The sequence below is a fragment of the Thunnus albacares genome, chromosome 22, assembly GCF_914725855.1.
Source record: "Thunnus albacares chromosome 22, fThuAlb1.1, whole genome shotgun sequence".
Taxonomy (NCBI): Eukaryota; Metazoa; Chordata; class Actinopteri; order Scombriformes; family Scombridae; genus Thunnus; species Thunnus albacares.
The window spans coordinates 27,290,974-27,305,012 of record NC_058127.1 but is presented as its reverse complement, the minus strand read 5'-3'; positions in this window follow the sequence as shown (position 1 = coordinate 27,305,012).

Below are 14,039 nucleotides of genomic sequence, written 5' to 3'. Positions count from 1 at the left end.
ACATACAGTACTAACACAGAAAACGACTTTTTTCTGTTATTGTTGTTCAAGGAGCTTAAAAAAACAATATAAATACAATTGATTAACTTGTAAATAAAAGCAGATCATAAGTGATGCGCTAAAATTAAGACCAATAAAACATACAAAACATGGAACTAATTATGTCAAAAATACAACCCATATTTTTAACATAATTTAAACTTAAAACAAGCAAATGCCACCTGTCACTCTTAAATTTCACAGCTTTGGGCACATAAAAGCTTCAAAAGAGCTGGGTACTTGTAACTGATAACTAAGCACACCTTTGACATGCTCACCTGAAATTAAATCAGATCTGCAAGTAACGATTATCTTCCTAATCAATTAATCAATTAATTATTTGGTCTATAAAACATCAGAAAACTGTGAAATGCACAATTTCTTGTTTTGTCTAACAGTCCAAAGGCCATGAATATTCAGTTTACTGTAATGTTAAGACAAGGAAAAACAGCAATTTATCACATTTGAGAAGCTAGAATTACTTGAAAAATGATTTAATCAGTTATCAAAATTGTTGCAGATACATTTTTTGCCAATAAACTAATCAAGTAATTGACAAATTGATCAGTGACTACATTTCGAGAGATAGTCAGAAGTGCTGTAACAAATGAGACCATGGTTGAAATGTTGGGCATCACTGTCTCAGACTGGTGGTGCTGTTAGTCCTGATGTTCCTCCAATAGAACACAATTTCTTTGATTCCTGCTCTCCACCTCCACCCTGCTTTCTTCAGCTTGGAGTAGGAAACTGAATCTCCACCATCTCTGGAATGCAGCGTTAGATGTGTTTATCTGAGCGAGTCATGTGTTCTATTATAGGGATCTGTTTATGCGCCCTGAGTGGTGCCGCTTCCTTGTCACAGTGCTGGGGATATTTAGTCATTAACATCCTGCTGCGTGATGTTTCCAGTGGAATCTAATCATCTTTGTTTACGACATATATAACAAAACAACATCTCTCCCCTTTCGTATCTCTATCCATAGTCATGTGCACCTACAATCCAATAACACAGTTCTGTAATTTGTGTGCAAACAATGTGTGTGCATGCTGACACTGTCTGGCTGCTTCTTCAAGACAGCTTTTGTTGAGAGCTCAGTCTTTGTGCAAAAACAAATATAAAAATATAACACATATGTGAGTCACAAAGTCGCACTGGTTGACTGCATTTTTGAAGCATTTTACGAGCAGGTGCAGTTCCATGTTTACACTGAGGGCTTTAAAGAGGCTCTGGAGAGATTTTATGGTTCCCAAAGCAAAGTGACTCACTACATTTGAAATCAAGTAAAACCTCCTCATTTATATCTCAATCTGATCAAAGTCAGTATGTCGTCTGATGTGGTTCTCTTTAGGCTCTGTAACATGGAAATATTTGACAATTCTAAATCTAAATGATAGCTGTAACAGAAATTAGCACATCCCACACTGAATGCCATGTAAGCTATAGGTACCTATATTTACTGGTTGTCAAGTGGTGTGTGAGGAAAACAGAGCACACACAGAAAACTCAGGCAGGTACCTTGCTTGATGCTGTGGGATGGAGAGCAGACAAACTGGTTGGTGTGTGAGCAGTCAGAGTACTTCCACCGTCAGTTGTGGTTTTCACTTCGAGCTGTCAGTCAGTACAACACAAGTCTTTCCTGCAGTGTGTACTGTTTAAACACTGGTCTCATTTTTGGTACAGCCATCATACTTTGCCATTGCAAAGTCTTATATAATAAATAATAATAATAATAATAATAATATAATTAATAATGTATAGACTATATAAATATTTTACAAGTAGGTGTCTGAAGTGGAACAGATGTTATTCTTCTTGCCTTCATATAGCCAGTACGTGTTAAAAAAATAAATAAATAAAAAGGAAACACTCCATGGAGTGTGTTATTTTTCACTGCATGGCTTGGAGTGAACAGCAATTTGACAGAGCTCAAGTATTTATTCATATTTTGGCACAGCTCACGCTTTTCTTCACCAACATTGGAAAAAATGCTGTTGAATGGTGATATCTGAAAATAATGCACATCCTCTGACCAATCACAACGGAAAATTCTCCATGGAAATGAATTTACAATTTACAAAATATTGATTACAATAAGTGTAAATGCCACACAGTTTCTCTTTGTGCACATGTAAGAACATATTAGCCAACATCAGCAATAATAAAAGGTATTAAGCAAGCCTGAAATTTTAGGCAATTTGTGAAAAATGCTGAGGCCGAGTCATAGTACACATACATCGACATCTTATGCACTACACAATATATTCATATTGCCAACTGAATATATGTACAGGCTGGTCAGAGTGTTCAGGTGCAGGTATGGAAAGAAAGTCTGGAAACAGTTTGAAGTGTGTTGGAGCTCTGATTGTGTGTAAAATATCCAATATTCCACTGAACAGTAGAGTGAGTTCTCCATCCTGTGCAGAGTGAATGGTGTCACCTTGCAGCACATGGCCCTTTGGGGGGATTGGGTGTACTGCATTGTGTTCAGAGTGGATACTTCCTCTGTTTCCTATGGTGACAGGAGATTGCTAATCAGCTTTTACAGTCATCTGGTTTAGACATTGAGTCAAAGGGCTGATAAAGAATTAATTAAGCTTTAACAGTAAAGGGACATACCAGTGTTTACATTTTCTTACCTTCCAGCAACTACTGCATTATATTTATTTCACAAAATCTGAAACTCAGACTTGCAGTCTTGAAATTTCCTTCAGTTACAACTATGTATCATTACAGTGACCTTTGCAAAATAGAGCCTGACCAATACTTAGCCCCGATCCAGGATCGTCAGACTATGTATCACAGTCCTGCATGGCCTTCTCCTGGTAACATTTCGGTTGTTCAGCAGAATAAATTTGTTACAGGACAAATAACTCTGACCCAGAAAGCTCTCTTCTCTTAAAGTCAATACAAATTATATCAAATCAAAAACTGCACACAATCCCTCCTTTCCTCACACAGACTACAGTGTGCATGTCGGTAGTCTCCTTAATATACAGTATCTTGTATTGACTTTGAAGGGACCTTTCTTGATCAGAGTAATTAGTATTTTTTATTACTTTGCACTGCCTGGACATCCTGTATCCCACCTTATAAGTTGTTACCATCTAGTGGGTTTGTATCAGTTACGTTAATGTCAGTTTTTTTAATGAGCTGCTCATTGACTGAGATGCCAAGATTCCAGGGGATTTTTTTTTTTTTTTTTTTTTTTTTACAGTTTTTCTGACTTAAACATAGAACATAAACATTATTGATAAGGATTTCTTATATTTTGGTTATAGACTATTATGACATTGTTCAGTTAAAAAAAGTAATCTTTGGCATTTCTGTACTGACATTACGTATCAGACAAATCAACAATATATCTGTGATCTCGATGCTTTGGTCAGGCTGTAATGCAAGATATGGAAGAAAGTGGCCAATTTCCACAACATGTGTGTGTAGTGCTTATTAATTAATTAATCATAGTTTTGGTGAAGCTCCGACCTTCCCTCCAGAGACACCAGCAGGTCAGAATTTCCATTTGTCTACATGCATGTAAGAATATAAAATTCTAATGGCAACATTGCACGCTCATGAAAAATCAGCATGTTGGACAGTCAAGCTTTTTTTTTCACAAAACGTCAGGTGTGGATATAACATGACAACATGCTCCCAGTTTTTTTTATTTAAGTGACCCTGTGATCTTTCCTCTAGTCCCACCATTAGGACAAACTTTATGTGTTTAGCTATAAGAACAGTATGTTCAGTATTTGTTCAGTTTGTTCGAAGGAGGGATATTGTTTGCACCAATGCCATACATTTATTGTGCCGATATAAACAAGCCCTACATGCTTGTATTGCAGTGAAGAACTGGACTAAACCTGTGCTCGGACAGCTCTGCTTACTGAACTGTAGGACACAGATGCACAGAATATGTCTCAGAAACACTACCACTAGGATTTGTTTCATGCCTTAGGATGCAGTCATATTATGGACCAAGGTCCTTCTGTATTTATTATTCAAACTGATATGTGTACATATTGTATTTATCAGGGTTTATTCTCTTTGGAGATCAGCGGTGGCGAGGGGAGGAGTTGGTATGTCACAGTATGATGGAATTTACTATTGATGTTGATGAGAAAGTATTGAATCTGCTCACACTCATCCCATGGTTGAAATAGTGATGATAAATGTCGCTCAGTAACTAGAGCTGGGTGATAGTGGATGTTTTGACGATTTTTTAGTTTCACTGGGATTGTAGCGTGATGATAGGGTCATACAGTGCTATTGTTTTACAAAATGTCATCATACAAATTTAGAATTTAAGCCAACTGTAATTAAATCTAACAAAATGAATTACTGAAGATTTTGTTTTGCATGTTGGTAAGGGTGTGTGTAATACATGATGGTGGAATAATCCAGTACATTGAAAATTAATTCAATTATTTCATATGGGATTGTTTTTGTATACATATTATGATATTGATTTCAACCATGTTGCCCAGCCCTGTCTGTATAAATAAGTATTCTCCCTCCTGACCTAAGTATCAGTATTCATTCATCAAGAGGTAAAGAGTAGGCCTACAAATCATAGAAATATTCATATTACCATTATTACTAACTGTTGTTATCTTAATATAATCAGGTAATTACATCATGATCATCAAAAAATGGTTTGATTCCTCAAAATGGTGAATAAATCACAATATTGGGATAACTGAAGAATATAGGGGTGTGTTACCTCTAGACAACAATACATTACATCTTGATCTCAAGATAATGCTTAGACAAGGATCAGTAACCACAGAAGAGTATTGCCTTCACCCAACAAAAAGAAAAAGTGAAATGCTGTCTTGTAGTTATGACCCTTTATTCTTATTCCTCATCTCAATATCTTGTAATAAGGAGATCATAATTGGTGTCTCGTAAACACAGGATGTTTATCTCGTAATTGAGAGCTGCAGATCTTGTAATTATAATATATTTTCTCGATTATATTTTCTTCTAATTATTAGATGGAGATATTGTGATTATGACAAAGTTTTCTCATAACTATGAGACGCTAAGTCACAGTTAGAAGATACAGAAGCATCTCCACTTGTTTTCTATGGTGTACAGTGTGGTTCCATACATGCTGTGTGCACACATCAATGTTTCATCCCTACAAACACTTCTCCACAAACTCACTCTCTGGTGATAGGTAACAGAAAATAAAGTGAAAACTCTGCTTAATTTTCATGCTTGTCTTCCTAACATACTATTAATCTTTGTTTTTATTCTTCCAGGCAAAATCTGGTTTAAAGAACTCTTACTGATGTGGTACTGTGACTTATTTTGTAGCTTGTTACTATTATAAAAGTTTTCATATGTGAACATGTTTTATGTTACATAGTGTGTAGGAATGATGCAGAGTATAAAAGGTACGTCTTGTCTTGAGGACAGAATGAGCAGAAGCTCTGGTACATAGTATGATTCATCTTTTATCACGCTCACTTCATTTTAACAGTTCCCATCGCTGTCCTACAATTCCACAACCCCAGGTTACTACTGACAGGAGATAGTTAATTTAACTTGTTACAGATTTCACTGAATTTGAACTGCAAGAGTTCATTCAGAAAGCAACAGTGTACCTTGGCGTGGATTTTACTTGAAACTGCGTATTTTTGTTTTTGTTTTTTTTAGCAGATCATGCTCTTTTTGTGCATTCATTGAGTTGTTTTTTCTTGTACTGAATAAAAGCAACATTTCTTTCACTTCACTCATTTGTCTCCTTGATTTTCACATGTTGATAGCCAACATTCAGTTATCATCAGCTGGATGATACAGTTGTTGATGGCATCAGTAACTTGAAATCAAGTCATTCAATAGTACAATGAGTCATAAACATGTAGTTTTTACTAAAGAATATGTTTTTCAGTGGTTAAATACCTCCTGAAATAATGTGGTAAGCAATTTGCAACATCGGAGTCTTTATACTGATGTTGGGGAATAGAGCTACATGGCTCAAGAGGGAGCTCTGCCCAGTCTGGGAAATGTACTCAGGTGACTTTATACTTCACTTAAATACTACATTTTTTCTTTATTTATACTTATCTACATCTCAAAGGAAAATATTTTACTTTTTATGCTACCATATTTATTTGATCCCTGTAGTTACTTTGCAGATTCATCATTTACATGCAAAACATATGATCAATTCATAATATAGGCTGCTGTTATACAGTTAACTACACACTTTATAAAATAGACTATGAAATCTGAACATTAACCTCTGCTTTAAACGTAATGCATCAGTATTAATATAATAATACGCATAATAATTATGATCACTTAATATAATTAATCACTTTTCATACAATTAAAAGTTATCATTAAGGCTATTGTACTTAATGATCACTTTTACATTTGATACATTGTACATTATTAAGTACATTTTCACAATTTTTAAGCTGTCTTTAAACATAGGTCAGGTGCCCATATGAATAGTTAAGGAGGTTTTCAGCATCAAATTCCCACTGTTTCCTTGTTGAGCTGCGTTGGACGTATAGTAACAAAAAGGGGGACTTGGCACTAAAAAGACTGTAACATTGAAACATATCTGTCACATGGAAGCCCTGTTCCTTAAAGTTAGGCGCAAACGCCACACATATATACATGCAGCACTCTCCTCTCAATCTCGTTGTTGGTCGGAAAATTTTACCCGACAGCTTGTTTACCTAGTGTGTAGGTGTTTCCTAACATCGACATGTACAATGCACACATTTAAAATGTTGTGGTTAAGCAAAATAAGAGACATTGCGGTTGTGTTAAAAGTAGTCGGTTTACTGAGTTGAAATTGTGCTTCCTTTGTCTTCTCTGTTGTGCTCTCTCTTTCCCTGTCAGTCCGGGAAACGCCAAACTCGACCTGGAGCAGTCCACGTGGTTAAGTAGAGGGGTTCCGGGGGAAGAGACCAAATGCGGTAGAGTGAGAGGGGTGTTTTGCCTTTTGGGGGGGATTTCGCTCTTAAAGTACTCTTTTTAAGAGAAAACATGTAAAGTAAACTTAAATGAATTTCTTTTTGATAATATATTGTTATTTGACACTGCTGATCCTGTGAGTGTTTTGTAAGAGATAATTGATATTGTTCTCTTGAGTAGGTGGAGTCCACCTGTAGAAAAACGAGAAGGCTGGGGTGGCTTGAGGCTGCTGGTAAAGCAGAGATGTGCACGGCTTCAGTCCGCAACCCCTGCACCCCCAAAGTGCAGTTTAGAGTAGTGATGGGAGATATGAAGCTTTCTGAAGCAGTAAATCATATGGGGCAATTGTGTTGAAAATGGTTCACTGTTTTGAAGCATTTGATACAATCAAAATGGCATCTGCTGGGCAACTTTGATATTGCTTTTATATGTAAGGATTCAGGACAAGACATCATGAAACAGGCAAAATATAAGTAAACTCACTGCTGTCATCTGTTTTCTGTCATATTTTATTCAATAAAGGTTATTTACCAAAAACTGTCTCAGTGTGTGGATGTACACATATATATGGAGAATAATAATATATAACAATTAGTCATTTTTAATAAGGTTTATAGTAACCCCTTACTACTTTTATAAACTCTTTGATGAATTAGGAACAGTAAGCTATGTGACAGATCTATATTATAACTGGTTTTAAGCAGTGACATGAAATAAAGGAATAAAAGTGACTGTGCTACAATGATAATACAGTGTTAAGGATATGCTTGTGTAGCTAGGAAAGTGATTGTGTTAATGAAAAAAGAAAATAGAAAACGTGTGGTGGATTTTGATGTGTATGTGCAGGGGGTTCACAAATTTTCATTAAAAAACAAAATAGGACCAATCAAGTTAAAGTGCCCCCACACATATAATCTGGCTCTTTTTGCTGGTGTTGCCTCCATTATCCCTTTTTCTCCCTCACTCTATCACACACAGCCTTTTAGTCACACACTCTCACTTTCAGCAAGTTACTTTCTAGTTCTCTCTCACTCACAATAAATTTTTTTATCAGTCAACTAAACCTGTTTGCTGATCTGAGTATGCTTGGGTGTGTGTGTGCACGCACCTGTGTGTTGGTTGGTGTGTCTATCTACAGTACAGGTATGTGTGTTTCTTTATGTCTGTCCATTCTATACTATGTATCTAATTTCATACTACTCTTACTTTAATTAAACTGTCCCTGGCTGTCTCTCAATGAAAATTTGGCATATGCAAAAATGCCCTCCTCTCAAAAAACCCACAAATTTTGGAGGGATTCTGCCCACTTTTAAACATTATGGGAGATTGACAAGTGCCCGCCCCACATTCAACCCATATGATTCAACCAACCCAGTTCAGAAAATAACCAGCACATTCACAGTCTCATGCATGCGCACAACACATTCCCAGTACGTGTGTCACGTAAAGAAGCTTCGTTTGGGATGGTCAGGTGATTTTAGCCATTGTGGAGTGAGGAGTCCATACATCCTGCCGCAATACCTTTGCTTTTAAAGGTCGATACAGTGTCGAGTAGTCTGCTTCGAGTGTAACCACTAGTTTAGAGTTGATTTCTTTTTTGTTTGTTTGTTTGATTTGTATTTCCCTATTTTTGAGCAAAGGGTTATTTTTTTGGTCAGTTAGTTCTTTTTTTACTTTGGAAAAACAATGTGCAATGCAGTTTTTGTGCCCACTGTATATATCTGCATGGGACTCCATTGATGTTGAATAAAACTCACTTGGACTGCTGAACTCTGCCTGCAACTCCTCATTCTTGCAACTCCACACCCATCTGCAGAGGCGAGGCTCTCCAGCCTAGTCAAAATGTTTGAAACATTTATAAAGTTCCAGATGGGAAGAGACAAACGACAAATTAGGAGTCGACCAAACAGGAGCATTAGCTAAGTGTCCTTAACCATCAGGTCACCCAACTTCAGCTGGACCTAGAGGCCAGCTGAAGTTGGGTGCTGAAGTCTTGATGCTGAAGTCAGGTCAGCATCAAGAGGCATGGGGGTGCTGGTGGGAGAACCCAAGTTGGTCAGATTGGAAGAGTCTGACGACACTGAACATTTCTTGACCACTTTTGAAAGACTGGCAGTGGTGTACAAATTGCCACAACAAGTTTGGGCTGTTCGCCTCATTCCCCTCCTGACTAGCAAAGCCAGGAGAGCTTTTGTAGCCATGGACCCCGCATGCACCACATACTATGATCAGCTGAAAGTTGCCATCTTAAAGAAATATGAAATTGGCAGAGAAAGTTACTACCAGTGGTTCCAGGCCCCTGTCACACCAGCAGATGAGTCTCCCCAAGAACTATATGCCCATCTTAAAGACCTGTTCTGCAAGTGGGTAGATTTCACCACAGCCACCAAGGAGCAGATCATGGAGAAGATTGTCCTAGAACACTACTTAAGGGTGCTGTATCCAGAGGTGAAGGCCTGGGTGGAAGATCCAGAGACAGTGGCAGAGGCAGCAGAGCTGATGGAGGCTTATGTCACAGCACACAGGGGGCCAGGAACCTACCGCTATGTTGGACAACTGCGCCAAGCCAGAGGTTGGTCTGAGGGTGTGCAAAAAAGGGATGGTCTAGCCAGTAACTATGCCAGCCAGCCTAGACCTTGTAAACCAGGGGTGCAGGAATATACCTGGAGTGAGGCACAGTCAGCAGATTATTGTTGTTACAACTGTGGTGAACAGGCCATACTTATCCAGGGTGCCCAGTTAAAAAGCATAAGGCTACCAGTTTGTGTTATGTACCCAGACCCGAGTTCTCCATTTCCCTTGAGACACAGTCAGATGCACCAGTTATTTCTGTGCAGCTTAATGGCAAAGTGTGTTCAGCCTTACTTGACACAGGTATCTCCCAGTCTCTTGTTCAAGCGTAGTTGGTTTCAAGAGAGCTGTGGCACAAAGAGGACACTGTCCCCATCATCTGCATCCATGGGCATGAAGAACAGGCCCCCACTGCAGAGGTATTCATTGTGGTGAAGAACACAGGTCAACTTAATGAAGGTTGGTATAGCCCCTGAATTGCCCTATCCTTTCTTGCTAGGGACAGACCTGCCAACTCTGTATGACCTCATTCAAGACAGTTCAAGACATTCAAATTTTGTGGGGTACTTACATGCTCCAGTCCAAGGTACATCAGCACCCTTGCAAGAGCTATTGGTAGGTTCCGCTCACCCCAGAAAGTAGAGATATCACTGCCTTCAGAACACCGTTTGGACACTTTCAGTTTACTGTCCCCTTGGCCTCCATGAAGCACCAGCTACTTTCCAGCGGCTGATGGACAAGGTCCCTGCAGGCACAGAGTTTTGAAGTCCATGGAGAAGACAGCGGGAGTGGAGAAGACAGGAAAGCAATGTGCAGGTATGTTTACACATAACTTCCATTTTAGTAATGGCAAGAATGTTATGTTTGAACTTGTATCTGTAGATTGCTTTTGTTTAACTGTCTGTGATGTAGTAATGGGTTAAAAAATACATTTTATTTTGTCATCAACCCATCAGATTCTGTGACTTGCAGTGTTGGAAGAAGTACACAGATCCTTAAGTGAAAGTATCAATACTCAAAGTTTTGGGGGTTTTGGAATATTGTGCCTTTGGACCAATGGGCAGTCCCCATGACGAGAGAGTGACTAGTTAATTGAGCTAAGCTAGCAGCTACAGGCTGACAAAATAATCTGTATTTTTTTAACTCATTACAACATCACAGATTGTTAAATAAAAGCAATCTATATGCACCAGTTCAAACATAACATTCTTGCCATTAGTAAGATGGAAGTCAACATACCTGCACACTGATTTTCTTTCTTCTCAGCTCCCACTCTGTCGTCTCCATGGACTTCAAAAATCCCTCTTTCATTTACTAACTGTGGATGTTGCCAAGATGTCGCTCTGATCAATACTGGCCAATAGAGACGTGTCTTACATCTTTCAGTGCAGGTCCCGCCCATAATATTCAGCTCAACAGCAAGCAAAACATTTGGATTTGCAAACCAAACTTTTGGATTCCCAAACAAATTTTTTTGATTTGAATTTTAATCACAAATTTATTTTATTTGCAATAAGACATTTTTTGATTGCAGTGTCAATCAATTATCAATTATTGATTATAAAGCAGGGTATGCTTTAAGGCGTGACTCCCTTGTGATGGACAAGTTGCTACCACACCTACAGTGTTGGTTGGGTAACATAGCCATGGTGTAAACTAAGATTCACAAAATCTGGGGTTTATATTCATGAAAGTTAATTGTAGCATTTTGGTCGCCTAAAAAAGTCTTGTTCAGCATTTGGTTGTACTAAAAGACCCTCTATGGAGTTTTTTTGGTAAGTAAATTTTGTTTTGATGATTTTAAGCGAAAGTGAAAACTGGCATTATCATTAGCATTATCACAGTTAACCATAGACTGTAAATACACTGTGCTAACCAAGCTAGCAGCTAGCAGCTAGTGTTAGGGTCAGCTCCACCCTCTTGTCCAAATATAGTCACTTCTGGCTCCAAAATTCCAAGACAGCAATGGTCAAAATGCAAACTCGCGGCTTCAAAACAGGAGTCCACAAACCAATGGGTGACATCACAGTGGCTGTGTCCATTATTTTTTACAGTCTATGGGGGCACCTTAGAGGGAACTTTATCATACTGTGAGGGCACTTTAGAGGGCAAGACAGTATTGTCACTGAACTTAAGGTGTCCCAGTCTTCCTATGCTTAGCCTACCAGTAATGTCCAACACTTTTCACACTTTTCTGTAAGGGCTCTACTAAGGTGCTTTTCCACAAAGCTGAAATCAAGCGGTTTGGTTGAAAATATGTGCTAAAAGTGGACGGATTTTGGGGGCACTTAGATGAAGAAGATATGAGTCAAGATTATCTGCACCAGTGTTTTTGCATGCTTTTAAAGTCCATGAAGTCCATGTAAAGCAATAATAAATGTGTTGTGAGTTTGTCACACCACAGAAAAATGTGTAATTACATACCCAGCCAAATTTGAATGATTAAAAAGATTGCCAAATATATAAAATTACGTTTCAAAATAGTGGAAAAATAAGCAGTATTCTCTGCTCTGAAACGCTGGGGGCATGTCCGCTGAAGGAACTGAAAGCACAGCCCAATTGAACAGCCTGTGAGTTTTTAACGCTCATACCAAACTCCTGTATAGAAATACACAATTTAAAACAGGCCTTGTTTGTAGATTTAAGGCACGCAAGATGGATGATATTTTAAAAAATAAAGTAACTTTAGGAGCCACTATTTAATTGGCACATATTTTGTAGGTAAATGTGGACTTGTTTCAGTAAAAATGTAACTCATTGACTAGTTAACAAGCCATCCATCTCCAATCATTATTATGTTAAATTATGTTAAATAATTTTTTTTCAATGGAGTTCGGTGCACTTAACGTTACTCACTTCTCTGCTGAAAAGTGGCTTCATTGTGGCCATCACCCTTAGAGCAATTGCCACTCACCTTTTGGTGAAGTGCTGCCAGCACATGCTCTCCCTCTGGCTGGGGACCTCCTAGCCGAACAGCTGGTGCTGAAGTCGAAGCTGCTTAAGCTGGTTTAAAATAACTCCTTGAGCGTTAGGGTTGACCGAAAATGGCCCTATTCACCAATAACAGCAGATTATCCAAAGTGAATTGTAGTTGTCTCCAATGAAAGTTTGTAAAACTTCTCAGTGTAAAAATTGTTTCTATGAGTATGTGCGCTGTAGTGTTTATATAGTGGGGAGGGGTCATGCTAGTAACCCCTCTATATCATTGAGCCACCATTTCAGGCCCTCCCAAACAATCCTGAACACAGAAATGGTAAAAAACAGTTTAACATTCTAACTCATCAATGCAGTACTACATAGTTCACAGTCTTTTCATGTTTTCAGCAATTATTTTCTAACATGTATAATGTGTTTAAAAAGAAATCTATGATTTTCCTTGACATGGACTTTAACATAAGCAGAGCTTTGTAAACATCTGCACTGCTTACCAGGCTAAAAGAAAATTTGCAGTCAGACAAAGCTGAGGCATTGGGGACTCCCTCTGTTGGACAGATATGGTAATCGTCTACAGTTGAATCAGCAGACATTAAATAAAGACCAGAGGAGAGGAAATGGTGATTAAAAGCTTCAACTATGGATGATCTATCAGAAATATGACCAGATACTTGTTTGATTTGTGCTGGGAGATGTGACCATGATGTATTCCTAAGAAATGCTGTAGTGTTCCAAACTTTAGTGGAACTATCACAGGCAGAGAGAGCTGACTGATAATAATTTTATGTAGCCTTCCTGGTGCAGATGTTTCTTTGTTGCCTCAAGGTTAACCAGTCTTCAAGGGTGCCGCTGGATCTAGTCTTGGACCAGACTTTGTCTCTGTTGTGGATGACATTGGAGAGTTGTGGGGAGAACCAAGGACTGTATCTGTTTTTATTTCTGTTTTATATAAGGGGTATGCCTTGCAGCAATAACATTAAAAGATTTTGAAAAGTTTTCTAGTGCCACAGCAGGATCAGTAATAGAGGGGGCAGCTGTGGCTAGAGGAGGAGTGGGTTGTCCACTAATCGGAAGATCGGCTGTTCGATTCCTGGCTCCTCCAGTCTGCATGTCGTTGTGTCCTTGGGCAAGATACTTAACCCCAAATTGCTCCTGATGGCTGTGCCATCAGTGTGTGAATGTTTAGATTTCCTCTGATGGGCAGGTTGGGACCTTGCATGGTAGCCCCTGTACCCATTCAGCATATGAATGTGTGTGAATGGCTGAATGTGATTCATACTTAGTTTTAAAAAAATCCTAAAGATTAAAATGTTTATAATTTCTTGTGGTGATAATTTGAGATTGAGATTTAGTTATCATTAATGCCAAGGGCAAAAACTCTAGAAGCAGGGTATTTGTGTGGTCTATTAGTAAGTATAATATCAATTAATGTGGAGTTAAGAGGATTTTTTAAAAATTCTGTCTGGTGGGTTTGTCTATAAACTGAGAAAGATTAAGTTCCAGGCACTGTTCTTTTTAATTAGTTCTTAGAGCTGTCAGAGAGCCAGCACAGGTCAAG